General features: G+C 40.7%; 1 protein-coding gene across 3 annotated transcripts in view; it reads right to left on the bottom strand.

Annotated features, from left to right (window-relative positions):
* The window catches only part of FRY (FRY microtubule binding protein), a 223289-nt gene extending 208253 nt beyond the window's left edge, over window positions 1-15036 (bottom strand). For 2 of the 3 annotated variants that reach the window (XM_059838834.1, XM_059838831.1), the window contains exon 1: window positions 14767-14838. The gene's annotated coding sequence lies outside the window, so the exon portion shown is untranslated. Of the gene's footprint in view, window positions 1-14766; window positions 14839-14943 lie in introns of those variants that run through there. The other variant, XM_059838832.1, reaches the window with a different exon arrangement.
* Between the last annotated feature and the right edge of the window lie 3194 nt (window positions 15037-18230).

Here is an 18230-nt window from a genome sequence, read left to right as displayed (position 1 = left end):
TGAAATTGTTTAACCGTTCTAACTTCGATCCAAAAGGAGAAATGTACACCCTACCTACACAACTTATACTTCCTAGTTGAATTATAATGGTAAAGTTACAATTCATGCAAATAAGCTGGATTTTTAAATAAAATTCTAACTACAGGAACTGACAATACTGAAGAATTTTTACTAGAAGTACTGAAAGCTATCGGTATCCTCAAATGAGACCTTATTGTTAAGCTTAGGATGAAACTTAAGTGTTTATTAAAAAAATATGGAAAATACTTCTTTAGAGAAGAAAATGTTTATTTCAAGAAACAGCAAATAAACTAAACTGCTATTTGAAAATCTTGCCTTGAACAAACTTGCTTATTTTAACATTGTTATGTAAAAAAATGCTATGTTTGTTATCCTTCACTCTGACCACCAACTAAGTCTCAATAATCACTTTGTTTAAATAGTAAAATTTATATGATGAATATTAAACAAGACTATGGTGAAAAGTTTTCCATCTAACCAGCAGCAAAACCCACAGGACTTTCTGAATCATATGTAGCCCAAGGATGGAGACTTAGTATGGAGATTTTTAAATTTTAATTGTAGAGCAATATTCCACAGCTCATATTCAAAAGTGTGAGGTTATATAAGGCAAGCTGGAGTGGATTTATTTTCAATCTTAAAAAAAAAAGATTAACAACACACCCACCACAATCTGCACTATACACACTAATTAAAACTTAATTGAGTTTTCAGATCTTTTAGAAAATAAAAGGCCAGACAGTTAATGGATGCAGTACATTCTGGTTATGACTGATAGTTTTAAGTGGAAATTAAATAAAAATAAAATAGTTCCAACTTAATTAAAAATAGCAACACTATCTATTCAAAGACAGATATGACTACACTCCAAATTTTAAGATGATTTTTATTTGAAAAGATTACTTGTCATGATAACTGGACCCAGCCCAAATTGCTATTAAAGCCTAATGCACTCAGTGATGTTGAGTGGGATTGATCCTTTCAGCAGCAGTGAGGATACAGACAAATTTAAAAGAGATACAGTACAGCAGTCCACATCTTAAAAGTTAATTAAATTATGCTCCTTGCCTCCTTAAGAGCATCAAGTGCCATAAAATTTCTGACCTTAGAACTTTTCCTCAAGACAGTTCAAAGGACACATGTCAGCAATTATTAGGATATTTTAACTCTGAGTTACTATAACATATTTATGTCTCTTATATGGCATTAAGGCCTTGATTTAGTATCACACACACACAAGCGTCCAGTGCTGCTTGAGATGCTGCAGGTGTCAGCTGGGGGAGGATGCAGAACTCACTGGGTGAAATTAGTCACCCTTTCATGGCCTTGTACCTTTTGGGACAAACAAAACTAAGAGACAGACCCTGGAATCTGTTCCCCACCCCCCAAATACCGAAGAAATTTGATTATGGTTCAAGAAACAACAATGATGATTTTAAAGCGTTTAAGCTGGCAAATAAACAGATAGAGAGAGAGAAAAAGTAAAAGAATTCTAACAGATCTCTCTTAGCTCATTTAGCTCTATCTTGTGTAAAATTTAAGGAGATTCACTACAGAATTGCATTACACAATATCATAGTTGGTCACCAGAATGCCTACGATTGGCAACTTCAGCTTCTGAGTTTGTCATCCCTACATATAAAAGAATAAAAATAAGTACACAGAGATGTCAGAGGTATGAAATGGAGATCACAACCCGTTAACATTAACTACAGAAAGTCCCCAAATCTCCTTTTAACTTCCATGGATTTATGCACAGCTGGGGGAGATGAGGAATGACAAGTGAACTGCAATGACTCTTGCCCTCTGACAGTTACGTAAGCTAAGCTGGTCAGTTTATTGAAAGTGGGCACACTGAAAGCATGAAGTCACTCAAGTTATGCTAGGACAGAAAGCATGGACTGAAATGGGTTGGTCCACCAGTCATACCCACAGCATTTTTATTTTTGGTTTGTGCACTATCTACATACAACTTACTGCATGAGGAGAGTTCATGAAATACATCAAAGATAACGGGCTGTATATCAGATTGGGCAAAAAAATCAATTAGTTCCAATGATTGGTTATTAGCACAGTGCACACAGGCACAATGCACAGACTCTTCCAATATGACCATAATGGTTTTTCACTTTGTGGACTTTCTTGCAGTGGCATCATTAGGTTATAGCTGATTTAGCAAAAATTTTAAGCCATCAGAATTTCTCCTTAGCAAAGAAGCTCCTGTGCTGCTGAGGAACACCTGGGCACACTCATTCTTCAGCATATTATAAAAAAACCCCCAATCAAACAAAAGAAAAAAATTGCACTGTCGATCTACACGCAAAATGCCATAATGATGAGCCAAATATTATTGTATAGAGAGCAAATGTAGTATGGCAAAAGCCTCCAGCAAGAACTCTTGACAGGTCAACACAGATTCAGTCCAGCTGCTTGTAAGAGGGGTTCGGCAGGCAAAAAGGATGTTCTTCCTGCAGCTAGCATACTGCAGGAAGAGCATCCTTTGGTTCACTGCTCCTTTGTCCTCAGAGCAGCCCACCTGTGTTCAGTGACGTGCTTCTGCTTTGATCATGAGCAGGTCTAGAGACTGGAAACCCACCAGCAGCGCTGACAGCTTTGATGGTAATGCCAGTCACTTCCACCTACTGTTGTTGGTACTGGATCTTTGATGTTATGAGCAGCTCCCATTTCAACAGTAATTGTAGGAATCACTAAAGAGTGACCAAACAGCATCATGAACTTTCTTTTAATCCTGACAAATGCAAGAATGATTGACTTAAAGTAAAACCGGATCCCTCACAAATGCATCTATGAAGCATATCTAAGAATACTTCAAAAGCACATATACTGGAATTAATTAAACAAAGGAATACTTATTCTGCTAGTCTACGTGGAGAGAGCTTCAAACACAAGATTTGTGTCTGCTACTGGAAGAAATACTTGTGTGGGCTGGGAGGAATGTGTTAAAAAGCCAAAGACTGGTGAGGAAGACTGTAAATCACCCAAATGACCTTGCAGCTGGAATAGCCCTTGATAAACCTGGGTGAACTGCAGGCCAGTGATTCTTTAGCACTGGACCAAAACTTAACAGTGCCTGCCTCTCCACCTGTGTGCCTCTGCCTGGGTATTGCTGGGGCATCCCCCAGTTAATGAGGTAATAGAAATAAATTTATTCTTTGTGTTCTAGCTGCAAAATTGTGATTGTTGCACTGCCTGCCAGTGTCAGCTCACACAGGTGGTATCTTGCCCAGAGACACAGCAGGAAGAAACTCTGAGGTCATGGTGGTTATTCCTCAGAGACAGAGGTCTGAAATGAAGCTGGTATTTGTACCAGCTAGGCTGTAGCTCCAGCTCCAGCTTTGTACTACAGCGTGATGTTTGGTGCCTGGAATTATGAAGATTCCCCAGCCCAAAACGGGCACAACTCTGCACTCCTCTCAATTCAGTCATTACTTCCCATGGCCATGTGACATAGGTTAGTGAGATGTTCTTTTTCTAAATGAATGCTTATAAGAAAACATTGAAACATGCTTCAAAAACAGAGATGTGGGTTTGTCACTCCTCTCTGTCAACAGAATCCTGCAGTGCGGAAGCTCAAAGAAAGAACACTTTGCCCACCCCTGCCCTCTAAAATTTAACTCTAAGCTTCCTTAATCACTGAGTTCCCACTGAAAGGAACACAGGAGCTATCAAAATAGCTCATACAAGTGCTACATCTAATCCAGCATGCTGTCTGTTCATTAGCCTGCGGCAGATGGTTTGACAGAAGGTGCAAGAAATTCGTCAGCGGCCAGTTCTGGATTGGGAAAGTGTCTCTTTAGTTGCTCCAACTAGTTTGCTTGTATTTTGGAGTGCAAAGATTTACATAAGAAAGGACTTCAAGAATACTTAAATGCATATAGTGCATTTAAGCATGTAATCTTTTGTCATAGACATAACAGAATCTTCTCACACTGCTCAGATATTTTTGTCAGTTAATTACATAAACTAATGACACAGCCTCTAAAAAGAAGTTCTTGCATACTTGACATTTTTTTAAATTTATTACACAGATTTTAGCCTTTCATCAAAAAGGATAGAGAGAACACACAATTCCCTTTCCTCATCAAGGCTAGTATTCTGCATATAGTTCTAATAGGAAAAGTTTAAAAGTGCCAGTCTTCTCAATCTTGCTTTATAGGGAATTTTTCCAAAGCTTGTTTATTATTGCTGACAATCTCCAGCTTCTACTCTCTTTCTTGACTGCAAATGGCTTCACATAAACAGAGATCTCCATGTCTTTGTTCATAACTGGTTGGGTCAGGAAAAAATAATTGAAGGGCCTGGCTTATCTATCAATCCATCAACACAGAGGGATATTTACTCTGATGTCCCAATGGTGTATATGTATTTTATTTTATTCCCTTTGTCAACAAAGTAGAATCTAATCCATGTCAACACTGAATTTCACATAAAAAACATTGACAAACTTATTCAGAATCTTCTGAAATTTCTGCTAAGCAAAGTAACCTGCCATCCTCAAGGATATCAATATTACCTTTTCACCCAGCACAGTATCACAGTACTCAATCAATAGGTAGCAGTTTAACTTTTGCCTTTTGCACTCTCTTTCAAAGACAGGTTTCATTGAGAGAGCAAAATACTAATTTACAGTTTTAACCTACTCTAACTACTACTGTAATAATAACATAAACTGTATACAAAGAACTACCTGCCACAGCAATACCCAAATACGGCTTACATGGCATATTAAGGATACAGCTATTCTTCAACATCTCCCAAAGGGGAAAAGAAACAACAAACCACCTATGTGATTTATGCAAATCTATGAAAACAACAGACAACCATTTGGCCATTTCCTCCTTTCTCTCACTTTTCAATACTGGCAGAAATGTGGAGAAGAGTAATAACATTACAGAATGCCTCAAACAACATTTGAGCAGGGCTCCTTCTCAGGTGGATTCACTGGCCTGAGGACCATCAGACTTTGATCAGTCACAAACTGTTCTAGAGTCCCAGAGGCAGCACTGTGGATCCTCCCAAGGGATGGGGAACATGATCAGATTGTTTTAAGAATGGAGACTCATTTGTGAATAGTGGGACTGTAGATCCTGTTACTACATACCTCAAAGCTAGGCATTAGCATGTGAACTACTAGACCAGAATTATTAACAGAAGAAAGACTCCACAGCAATACTTACAAGGCAGAAGAAAGAAAGTAGCGATAGGAAAAGGATAGCATGGAAATCACTCTAAAGACAATGAAAAATAGTCAGCCACAGCAACATTCACTTTCCACACTGTTCCTCTCTACTGACAACTTGAATGTATGAACTAAGGAAATTTTAGTCTTTTCCATTTTTTATAATAAATGTATTAAAAATCCCACTCTCACTCTTTAAATATGCTTTTAAATTTAAGTTGTAAATTCACTAAAAAAATTCAGTGGAAAGCCGGCAAAAGTTAACCGGGTCATCATATTAAATACCTGTATTTACAAAGAATTTTGCACACTGTGCAATCTGTCAGAGGTAAGAATATGTTCTTGACTGTTCCTTTTGGCCTCTTATTTGTGTAAATTGAATTAGCATTTGCAGCTGAAACCCAGTGCAGAATTCAGATGAAAACATCTTCCCCATCCACCCTGAAACAGAGAAAGTAAGAAAAGAACCCCCCAGACCATAGGTTTTGGGCTCCGAAGTTGTATTTAATTAAAATTAAAAAATAGGAACATTAAGCAATACAACTGGGCACAACAAGAACTCAAACTGATTTGTTTCCAGTTGACACTATTAAAAAAAGCTCAGAACCAAATCTAGCCCATTACTATGCTCCTGTGGGAAATATGCCTTCCTCTGGACCTTATTTCCTGCTCGACAACCTTCAGCCACTACCTCGGGCGAAGAATATCCACATAGTTTCCTCCAAGGACTCATAAATAATTTAGAACAACTTGTTCTAAACAACATCACTAAGAAATTGGTACTTCCATAAACCTATATGCAGCTTTAGCACCCTAAAAATCTTCTGCCAGAACAAAAGGCAGTACAAGAAGCCATCCTGAGCACCAAACCAACTCTTTAAAGTGTTCACCACTCAGCTTGTCCTTGGATCTGCATTCATGCCCTGTACAACAAACTGCTCCAGGCTGAGCTCAGCTGAGCAGCGTGTCCAGGTCCAGACCCACGGACGCAGCGGTACAGACACAGCTGCTGAGGTCTGACTTCTGCTGGGGGCAGACCCATTCCTCCCCCTCTCCCAAAGCCCAGCAGCACTGCACCTTCTGATTGCTCCCTCCTTCCTCCTCCTTGTTACACCTCAGAAGCTGCTCCAGTTGGATCACAGCTTCCTTGTTGGTAAGTGACCTTCTGTCCCCCTTTCAGAAACATTCAGTCTGACCCAAGACAGCACTCAGGGCTAAGTATACAGGCAGCTGTTCTCTCATTCTTTTATGATAGCACGGCAGCAGTGTTTTCCAACAAGACACACTGTGTGTACAAAGCATGGAAACAAATTGTGTATTTTTACCTTCCAAGATGACATTAGTAAGCATTTTGGGAACCGCAAGAGCAAAATAAAATACTCATTTTATTTTGTTCTTGCACCTGCCTAATGAGACAACTGTAAATGGCCATAGTTGTTTTACTTGCCGTGCTTAGACTGGGGAAGAAATACCATTGCAGAATTATTAAGCTTATTTGGTGACAGAAAGGCCTCGTTGTGTAAGCCTTCAGTATTGCTCCTAAACAGGGAATACAGAATTCTCATGTGGTTCTGACACTGCTTATCCAGACTTACAAAGTATTTTACTTTTTTGTTTTATGAGACAAACTTTGAGAAGTGAAGATTCAGGCCTAGATGATTTACAGCTAGCAAATTAGTCACAGCTAACTAATTTTCACAGCTAAATCATGCAATGAAATCTAAGAAGACATTCAAAAATTCAGCTTGACATGAGTCTAAGAATATTGCAGATACTTTTGAAGAATGTATTTTAATTAGTATATTCACAGGTATATGCTCTACTTTTACTGGGACACCAATGATTTTCAAAAGGCTTTACTGGTCCTCTTTTTTTTCCCATAAATGGTAATTTCTTCCCCTTGATTCTTTATTATGCTCTTCATTCATTCCATTTCCATCCAATCTCACCCTTCCAATGCCTTCCTATTAATCTATCAAGTTTCCTTAAATTAAAAATGACATTTATTTTTGCAATCTCCCTCTTCTGGATTTTACTTCTCACCTCCTGTTTTTACAGTAAGACAACTCCTGAGAATGTACAGCATGTCAATACCAACAGCACACTTCAGAGTCCTGCAGGGTTTAACTGTGATTGATCATTATTGACTGAAAACAGTTTTCTATTCTTCTTTCTGCAGTTAAAGAAGCAAGATATTGATTTTAATTTGTTATGGGACAACTTCCTATTAGCATGGTATGGATTAATTTCAAGATGACTTCTGCAATATGACTTCCAGAACAGGATTGCTAAATGACATTGCAACAGACCAGAACTGAAATAACACATTAAAAACACCCAAAAAACTGACATAAACATTGTGTTGGAATATGTTACTCCACAAGTACTTCTAGCAGGAGCCTTGTATTTACAGTATATGTTAAGTCTACTCTTTTTTACAGGTGACTCAATCCTACATGTGACTCTGCACTCCTTGTAAAACTCTTACAGACATTCAGGATATTAAGTTGAAGGGTATCAAGTAAAGGATTTTAAGTAAAATAAACATTCATCAAAATGTCTTGCTTGACTGAATTGTAGCTATTACTGCTTACATAATACCCATGAAATCTTGGAATTTACAGTGGGAAAAAATGGGGGTCTGACAGTTATTAAAAAGAAGTCAGTATTTTTAGAGGTGTCCTATTGACACTAAGCATTATAAGAAATATTATCTCTTTTCAGCACCTGTTTTACACTTTTCCTACAAAAATAGTTTTCTTTTTGGGGATATATCTCTTTAAGGAGAGCATCAGAATCCCAAGTGCTGCAGAATAATTAAAATACAGATTTCAGGTCTGCTTTGCTAAAGCTAAGAAGCTTATGTGATCACGAGGTCTGCGAACATCTCTCTCTTCCCCTCCCAAGAGTTTTGAACCATTTGACAAATATTACTGATTTTTGACAGGATAGCAACCTCTAAGGTGGTTAAATTGCTACATGCTTTACAGAAACAGATGGCCAAGTGAAGAACCAGCCTTTGACAAGCAGCTCAAATAGATTTCCCGAATGAGATGAAGGCTGGAGTATGGATTCACATCATATTACGCATTAGCAGAGTCCACATGGACAGAAACCTTACCATGCCTTCAACATAATAAAAACACTGATCATAACCATCAGAGGAACCATAACATACAAATGAGATTTACTAACTCCAGACTTCACAGGAGGACAAACTTGCTCCTAATGGTGATCATGTTTAATCAGGAGACAGAAGAAATAGGCAAATATAAAATGAAAGATGAATTATGTTTTTTTCAATCTGCTAATAATGGTTGTCTAATGAAACTAGTAATAGCCAAAACTATCCCTCTCTCAGAACATCTATTGCTACAAATATCCCTAACAAGCAATTAATATCACTTTTTAAGGTATAACAGATGAAGAATTTACAGATACTGAAAATGTTCACTCGGTAATAACCAAGTTGACAGTACATCTACAGATCAACCATTAAATAATTTCTGAACAAATGCTAAGCAAACAGCTTTCCTTCTAACTCACTTCAAATCTCATCATGCTGTGGGGGAAAAGAAAAAAAAAAAGTGAGACTGATGAATTCTGTGAAGTCTGTTAAAATTGCTTTTATTACTGCCTTAAGAATAGCCCAGGCAGCCATAGTACAATTAAACAATTATGTTACTTTTGTCTGTCATTTCACCCTCAATGCCAACACTAACTGCAGCATCATTTGGGGTATTTCATCACACACACAGAGGTTAAAGTCATGCTCTTGCCCAGCAACACTAAACTTGTCAGTCTTGACAAGTAAGTCTGTTTCTACCATAGTAGAAATTTAGCTTGCTCTCTGAAACACCAGTTTGCATTTCCCTTATGCCAAATACACAAGTATGGAGTACTTCTTCTGAAGAACAATATCATCTACTCAAAATATTTGTGCTTTTGCATGGAATCAGATTTTTAGTAAAGACATCTGAAACAAAATATTAAGGATGTAGCAGATGATTTCATCAAGTTAAGAAAACCAAACCTAAGTGTCACTGCATTGTTTTTATGCAGCTTGTCAGGTACACATAAAATGATCACAGTGAATTATCCTGCAGTGAATTAATAGAGGTTTTCTGTTTCCAAATAAAACCTTCCACAAGGTGAGACAAAGACTCTTTTTCGGGGATCTGTTGTCCAAAGAACTTTTCTTTGAAAACTAATTTCTGTCTAAACAAGAATACACCTATTATTTAACTTGGAAGACAGCAATCTCCTATAGCACTTCTGAATGTCTTCCACTCCCTTACAAGTGGAGTGGCCTGAGAAGTTCCAATCTTACTCCAGCAAGGTGCTCCAGTTTGGAATCCCGTGCCAAATTTGTATGCTCTGTCATGGCCTGGTATGAAGGCTGCAATTGCTGCTCCAAGACAAACCACATATTATGATGCAAAAGAATAAAATAAATCCACATCCTAACAATCACTCATTTATGATGACGACTGACACTTGTATTTAAACTCCTTTCAAAGCACTTTAATTAAGTGAAGCATGAAGCATGGGCTAACATTTAATAGACCTTAGTAATGGTATTTGTAATATCACGTCGTGTTCCAGCTCATTTAAAAATATGTTAAGAGGTTTATAAGAATCTTTTTTTCTGAAGTACAAATTTCCAAGAAATAAGTCTTAGGTATGTCAGTAAACACCTACTACATTTTTAACCCTCCTTTTAGATATTTGCCTAAAGCATTTAAGATCACTTCTTGGTTGACATGGATAATACAACAAAAAGTCAATGAAAGCTATGATTTTTATCAGTGCTACCTTGGGAAATGAACTTTAATTACCAGGGACAGAAATCCAGGCTTTAAATTTAGTTCTCACCTCCTGTGCCTGTAGTCACCAGAAATTCTCCCACCGTTTCCCCAGCCTGACACTGCCATCTATAGCAGTCTCGTGCTTGCAGCAGTGATGCCAGCTCTGATGAGAACAGAATGTGTGGTTGTGTTGCAAACACAAAGCATTTTGTGAAAAATGGGTTCAGATCATACATGAGTACAAATATTAGTGACCAATAACTTAAAGTTATTGGTCACTAACAGCATTTTCTGCAATTTCAATCAAAGTTCTAACATGTAAGTCCTCATAGTATGGAGCCTGTCAGGAGCTTGTGGTATGAACTGCAGAATTTCACCATTTCAAAACCCTCCATGGAGCTTCATAAGAAATCTATAAAGTTTAAAAAAGTCATAAAAAATTCCTAATCAGTAACAAAATGAAATTTATACTTAGACTCACAGGTATTCACTGAGTAATACTGACTGGTGCCATTCCACTACACAATGGCAAGTTCATAAATATACACTCATACAGCACATAACCTATTCTTACCAGAAACCATAAACACCAAGAATCAGAAGCAACTGCTTCAGTACTCAGAAGCAATTGCTTTGAATAAATGAGAGATGATAAGCATCCCTCATCCAAGATGATATGATCCTGCAATTGAGGAATATTCAGGAAGAACAGACTGTACTATAACAATGCTTTTTTATCCCGAGTTTTAAGTCAAGCCCAGAGATGAGGAGACTCAAGTTAGCATGTATCAGTGTAGTTTCAAGCTTTTATGTAGATGCTGTTTATATTTTAAATACCTGGAAACTCACTAGGACAGCTGTTGGAACACAAACTTCCCAGGTTTTCCAAGTCCAGAATAAAAGACCTAATTAGCAAGTACAGGCACGGTCTCTACGTCAGTTCCACAAGAGAAGTTGAAAGATACACGCCGCAGACCTTCCTACAAACTGAGAAACAGCTTCTGTTCCAGACCTTGCTCTAACACAAACAGAAAAGCAATCTGCAACTGGGCAGGCTTCACATCCAGATGAGTGTTGCCACCACTACAGTTCAAACCATAAACTTTGTAGGCAGAAGAGCCTCTTTTTCCCAAATGTCACATTATCCCCAATCACTCAATCTGGTGGAAAACATTAAATTAATTTGGCCTGTGTCTACAAACAGTCTGGCAAAAGCAAGCAAATAGAACACCAGCATAAAATACTTGCCCCCCAAATTAGCCATAAATCTAGACTGGTTACTTATATCAGCAACAAGTATGTCCAAAATTATCATAATTATGCATAATAACATCTGAAGAGGCTATTAAACATTATTCAGAATTTAAGCCAATTCCAAACTACAAAGCATCATATTCACCTTGAGCAGGGGATGCAAATTACCTCCCATTTGTTCTCTCAATTCCCTCTGAAGCATGTTTTATTAGTCATTGTCACAGACCCAGGTTTAATTTAGCACAGCCATTCCAACATACAGTCCTGCAGGCCATAAAACTCAAAGTGCACAAGCTGCATTATGAAATTCTGTCCTATAACAATAAAGTTGAAGCCACTGACAGCCTTTCTGTATGCACTAGAATAAGCAAACCATTTGTGAGTCTAACAAGAGCATTCCCAGTTCTATGTTGTTGACCAAATTCAAACTGAAATTTATTACATGAATCACTGCTATCCTGATGATCACCTCTTCCAAGACTTTGAACTTAATAGTCCAAGATAAGCTGTTTTTCCAACTATGCAAATCACCCTCAAATACTGTCAAATAAAATACAGCCTTTATACCCCTGAAAAGGTTTGATTTTGTGGAAATGTAATATGTCATTTATTAATTTATTTTACCATAATTACATGCTAGGAGGAGATTAATACAGACTGGGGAAAGCATAAACAGACCATGCAGTCCACATTTGAAATAGAAAATAGCATATTAAAGACCTAAAATAAATTTTAAATGGTAAAATTTAAAATCTTGAATACATAATCTAGAGTTTAGTAAGCTTGCAGAAGAGATTTATAAATGTCAGGAGCATCTAAATCTCACATCGTCATTACATGACTAAATAATATAAAATAACACCACAAAAAAACTGACCCATAGATTTGATTTCTTCCTGAGTGGAAGCTCACTACAATTAATACAAGTCAATGAATGGACCCGTCAGGTGTTCCCATCATTATGAAAAGGCAGCTGCTATCTGGAAACGTAAGTTAAATTATTTATCAAATGATTCTAAATATCAACAAATCCAGTGCAGCCAGTCATTCAAACAGCTTCTAATAAATTATTTGATATGGCTCTAATGGAAAGCATGAGTTACTCAGAAGCATTTGCTATTAACAGCACCATACTAATGTTTTGAAATTCTACCCAGATATGTCCAGAAGTGACATGATATAAATCACATTACAAATATATTCCCCTGCTTTTGAGGTATTATTAGCAACATCCAAGAATTTACGCAAATTAAGAAACAAGTAATTTTGACAGCCTTATGCCATGGTGGAGAACATGCAGATTTTTATTCTGCACAGCACAGAAGCTTTTTTTAATTTTCCTGCTGGATCAAAAAAAAAAAAAAAAAGGTGCCCACATAATTTACCACATCAACAGCATCATAAATATCAACCAACTCCAGAGCATTAAACGCCTATATAGTACAAAGGCAACTTCTCAGTAATAACAGGTTGTACTGTATTGTTCGTGGCACATCCCTTCCCAAGGAAAATCTATTTCAAGACTAAAGCCAGAAAGCTTTGCTTCTATTAAAATGAGTAGACTCTCTGTCATTCTAAGAGATTAAATATGACACTATTGATGGTGAAAGTACTCTAGCAAAAGCTGGGAGCATGCAATCTCAATTTCAGGTTATGGAACACAAGGCCAGGGGACAGAGATGGGTACATAACTTGAGACATTTATTTAAGAAAAGCACCAACAAATAGTCTTCACCACGAGTTTATGCATTTCAAATTAATATGTTAATCGGCTATTAACCACATTCAAATAAATAAGAAGTGTTAAGCAAATGTTTGGGATTAATAATTTTCCAATGTATAAGGATAAAATCTAGCTATTATACTTAAAATGATGTCACTAAATAATCAGTTCTTTGGTTCGAAACACTAGCATGGCTTCTTCTAGTGTCTAAAACTATAGATGTACATGAGATGTACATGGGTGGATGTGGGGTGCACAGTGGCAGAATAAGAAGAAAAACAAATTGCAACACAAGAAATTGCCAATAGATTAAGAAAAAGAAAATCACCACAAAGATGGTCAAACACTGGCACCACCATAATCGCAGAGACTGCATAACCTCCATTCCTGGAAATACTCAAAACTCACATGGACAAAGTCTGAGAAACCTTATCCAGCTGGTCTTGCTTTGAGTGCGGAGACAGAACTAGGTGACATCCAGAGGTCCTTTGCAATTTAAAATACTCTACAAATCAGTGGGGTTTTTTTCCTAAAGTTCCTTTCCCTATTGGAGGTGTACTTTTCCATTTTCATATATCCTTAATTTTACACAAGTCTCCCAATTATTTGCAGTGGCTTCAAAATAAAAATCAGAAACATTTTGCGAGCAATCATGATGAGGTCATGACAGAAATGATGTAATATTACATATGTGGTGCAATAAGACCCATTTATTTGGGTGATGGTAGTTCCATCACCAGAGTCTGCTGAGATACAGTAGCTAAAACAAAAGCAGGGAATTCATTTACAAAGTAATAAACAGCCCTGATCCGTGCAGGCTGTTATCACTCCATCAGCCTGCATCACCCACAAGCTGCAGGCGTTTGGAGAAGAGTGACGGGACAGAAAACGAAGGAAACGACAGTTAAAAAAAAGCTCGAGTGACCCTACAGGAAGTATTGCGTGAATCAGGTGTGCACGTACATCAGACCTCGCGTCTCACACCGAAGACACACTGCAGAGGACAACGCCATGAGTACCTTTGTTCACATGCTTCAGGCGTCACCTTAATGAAGACGTAGCAAAAGCATCCTAGGTGCACCTGTGGATATTAACCGGCCCACAGTTGTCCATACCACTGAAACATTTTTTTTTTTCTCTAAAGAAGAAAAGGCTTAAGAAAAAAAAACAATCCCACCACGAGGCCTCCAGAACCAGTTTATTTCCCACTCCTTAAATAAGAACCATGCTATTTTTAAGACGCATTGTGATGGGAAGCACATCTAAAAATAAGTTTGCTGGCGCTCAGCGGGCCAGTGTCGCTCCCCACGCCCGTCCCCGGCAGGGCAGCCTGCCCGGCCCGCGGTCCCCGGGGCCGCCTCGGGCGGGGAGGGAGCCGGAGCTGCAGGTGGGGAGGCGGCTTTGTCTGCGATCGGGCGCTAAGCGACGGCGGCATCAAGGCGGGCATCCGCCGGCTGGCAACCGGGCTCCGAGGAGCAGGAGAGGCGCGGGCGGCGAAGGGGAAGGAAGAGCCCCCACCTCACCGGCATCGCCGAAACTTTCCTCCGGGCCGCCGCGAGGGAAGAGCCGCCGCCGCCGCCGCTAGCCCCCGGAGCGGAGCCGGAGACTGCCCGGTGTCCCCGCCTCTCTCCCCGTCCGCCGGGCGCGGCCGAGCGCCGCCTCCCCGCTCCGGCCGCCCGCCATCCGCCGGGACGCGCCCGCCGCGCCGCGCCGCGCTCCACCGCCCGCTGCCCTCCCCGCGCCGCCGCCCGCTCACTCACCCGCGCCCGGCGAGCGCAGCCAGCAGCGCCTCCTGCCCTCGCTCCCTCCCTCCTGTCAAGTTGAGCCCGGCCTCCCTACGCCCGAGCTCCCCCCGCCCGGCCCCTCCTTCGCCACCGGGAGTCGCCGCCACCGCCTGGGCCCTCCCCCAGCGGAGCCGGGCACCGCCCCGCCCTCACCTGGTCCTGCCGCCGCCGCCGCCGCGGGGGAGCGGGGGAAGATGGGGACAGCGGAGGCGGCTCCGGGCAGTCCCAGCCAGCGGCGAGATCGCGCCGCCCCGCCCGGAGCTCCCCGGGCTCCTCCCCGCCGGGACGCCCCGAGAGGCGAGGGGGGCGGTGGGCCGTGCCGTGCCGTGCCGGGCTGTGCCGTGCCGGGAGCGGGCGGGCATGGCAGGCGCGGCAGCCTTCTGCCCTTCGGCGAGGCACGGAGCGACCTGGGCGTCGCGGCAGGAAAGCTAGGCAGCTTTCCTGGGAGAGCCGGCCGGGATCACGCCGCACTCTCGGCAGGAGGTGGCAGGAGCCCGGCGGTGGGGCTATGGAACCCGGCTGGCAGCGCTGGGAGCGGTTGCAGGCCGGGCGCGTTCCCTCTGTGTCACACGATCCCAGCGCCGCTCTCCGCAGCAAGTGTGCTGGGTCGGATAACCCCGCTAGTGAGGAGAGATGCTCGATGTGCGAAATAGAAAAGAGGGTGTAAAATGGGGACTTCCAGGGGAACAGCAGTGCTGGTAGTGCCTGACAGCAAGGAGGTCTTAATCTGAAGTCCTGGGTGGGGTGCGGGTCTGAAATAAGGCGGAATGGGTTGAGTGAAGTCTAAAATAACAGAGAAGCTGCAGCGAGCGCTCTGCGCTCTGATCGGGAGAAGCAGGAGCGCGGTGCCGCTGCTGAGAGGCATCCCGAGGAGAACAGCGCTCCATTATCTGCTCGCCGAGGGACTGGGGGAGGATGGGGTTTAAAGTCTGCGGTCTCGGCTAACTTAAAAGATAACTATGTGTGAAAAGAGTCAGCCAGGAAAGACTTAAACCCATTCATGTTGCTTTAGACAATTTGTATTAATACCGAGGAACAGAGGTAGGAACACAGACATGTGTGAGAAGGTTTTTATAAAGGTGAATGTGTTTGCGTGGGAAATAAAAAGTTTGTCAGCTGTTAATACTAAGATATATATAAAGTTCTGCTCAGCTTTAGGCAGATGGGCTTGTAAAAGCAATTTGGTGTCTTTTTCCTACAAGAAACACACTGTTGCTTAAGTAGCATAGCTGATGAGGCCTGGTTGCCTAGGGAGGGATGTTCATTCTCCCCGTTTATTTCCTGAGTCCTCTGGATCTCTCCCTCTTGGCAAAGTCACCTGTAATTCTTTTCCTCCTGCCTGTATGCCCGGCTGACATCCATGTGCTGAGCCACCAGTCAAGAGGTGTGTCATTACTCTCTAAATTCATAAGACACTCAAGTAAAACTGTGAAATTAGTGGTGACATTAGTCAAGAGACTAATTGGGGTATCTCTTCTACTCCTTGAATTCTCATGAAATTTCAGAAAATGTAGTGTCTTTGAGATTTGTATCCAAATCTCCACTTTACTTGTCAAACTGGCAAAGGCTTCACAATCTGTGAGGGGCATGCAGTGACAGACAAAAGGACAGAATAATGAAATAGTCATATAAGCCTCACATTACTTAGGGTTGAGTCCAGGTGAAAACTGGACCACATATGACTCATGTTAGTTTGTTGTCTATAGTAAAGCATATTTATATTACAGTTAGACACCTCTGTGGAAGCTAAATTACTGTGAATCTCAGTGATTACAAATGGTAATTTTTTATGCAACAAAGATGTATCTAGCAGGGTGTCGCAGGCTGGTGAAAGATTAGGTGTTGTCTCTATATCATCCATACACCATCTGTGCTGTGCATTACTGCCAGGCAGCACAGAGCCATTAGGGGAGAGGGGGGTAATAGACCTCTGCCTGCCTTTTAGTGCTCTCGGCATTCTTCAGAGCAGCCTCTTAAATGTTCTGGGTTGATGTCAGAGCGTTCAGAGTGAGGAGGCAACAGACAGTGTTTTCTACACCTCACTGCTTCAGCCTTTCCTAAAATCTCATCTTTGGTGTTCTGTAGGAAAACTGCATATAAATACTTATACCTGAGAACCAGTACTAACCCCCTTACCGTGGGTTCACGTTTTCCATTCCCTTTTCCCAATTAACCAGCTTTACCATGTTCCTCATTGTATTCCTTTACTCTGCACATGATGTCACTTGTTTGTCTTTGTCTGGAGGCATCTCATCTACCCAGACCTCTGTCTGGAGGATTATAATATAAGAAAAATCAGAATCTTCATTTTGGATTTTTGACTTTCCTAACAATTCATTAGAAAAGGAAGGGCAATCTGAGGAGATACAGCAAAACCACTGTAATTACCTTGAGCACCTATAATGTCTTTTCAGGCTGTGCCATTTTATAGATTGAGACTAAGCTCTCAGAAAACATCTTGGAACTTCATAGGGGTATAAAGTTTCATGAGAAGCCCAGTTAAATCTCTGCACACAACTTTCAAAAGCCACTGGGAAACAAGAATTTAAAGGTTATATAGTAACCTAATTTAAAGGTTACACAATATTCATCTCCTAGAGTGCAATAAATTAAATCTTGGCTGATTCCCTAGAGTACACTAACAATACAACAGAGCCACTATGGGATTGATGGTGATTGTGAATGCTGGGACAAAATTTCTAACATTCAAGGGAAAAAGAGGATCAGAGTGATAATTGTGATTTAGAATGACTGGATGAGCCCCTTTGTCTTCAGGTCAGCTAGATTTCGTAATTACATTTAATTAGGATATCTCTTAAAGCCGTGGGTTAGAGAAAATCTGATTTTCTCATGTTTGTAAAAAACAGTTTGAGAACCAGTGACATCCTATAGAAGACAATTCTATCCCATCTGTCCTTTTGGGTGTAGAAGGAGGGAGCTATGACAGCATAATGCTGTATTTTTCTGTTACCCTTTGAAATACTTGACTTTATTAAAAAGCAGAACCCATGGTATCCTCCATCTCTGTGTCCTGTATTTGACAAATAGTAGAAGCACACAAAAATAGGAAGTAGTCAAGTTGTGATGTGTTTGACAGTGAATGGAAAGGGCCAGCATTAATTTTGTGTCACTTGAGTACCCCCCACCCCCATGAAAACCAGGAAGGAAGATGGTGGTGAAGATATTATGAGGGGTGTACTGGGAAAAAGTATTGGGTTGCTGACAGTGGGAACCAGGGTATGAAGTGGAAAATTGAAGGACATTATAGAGGAGACAGGCTGATGTGAAGGAAATATTGAGCTAGAATTTGTGCAAGAAAAGGCACTGCGTGGAAGAGGAAGGAAATGGAGTGTATCTGAACTCTTTTGGCCTTATTTTCTATGATTGGTCTAATAACAGTGGCAGTTCTTCATAATAACAGTACTTAAGTCCCTTGCAAG

This window comes from Haemorhous mexicanus, chromosome 2 (genome assembly GCF_027477595.1).
Source record: "Haemorhous mexicanus isolate bHaeMex1 chromosome 2, bHaeMex1.pri, whole genome shotgun sequence".
NCBI lineage: Eukaryota > Metazoa > Chordata > Aves > Passeriformes > Fringillidae > Haemorhous > Haemorhous mexicanus.
Note: the sequence above shows the minus strand (reverse complement) of the source record. Positions and strands in the feature narration are given on the sequence as shown.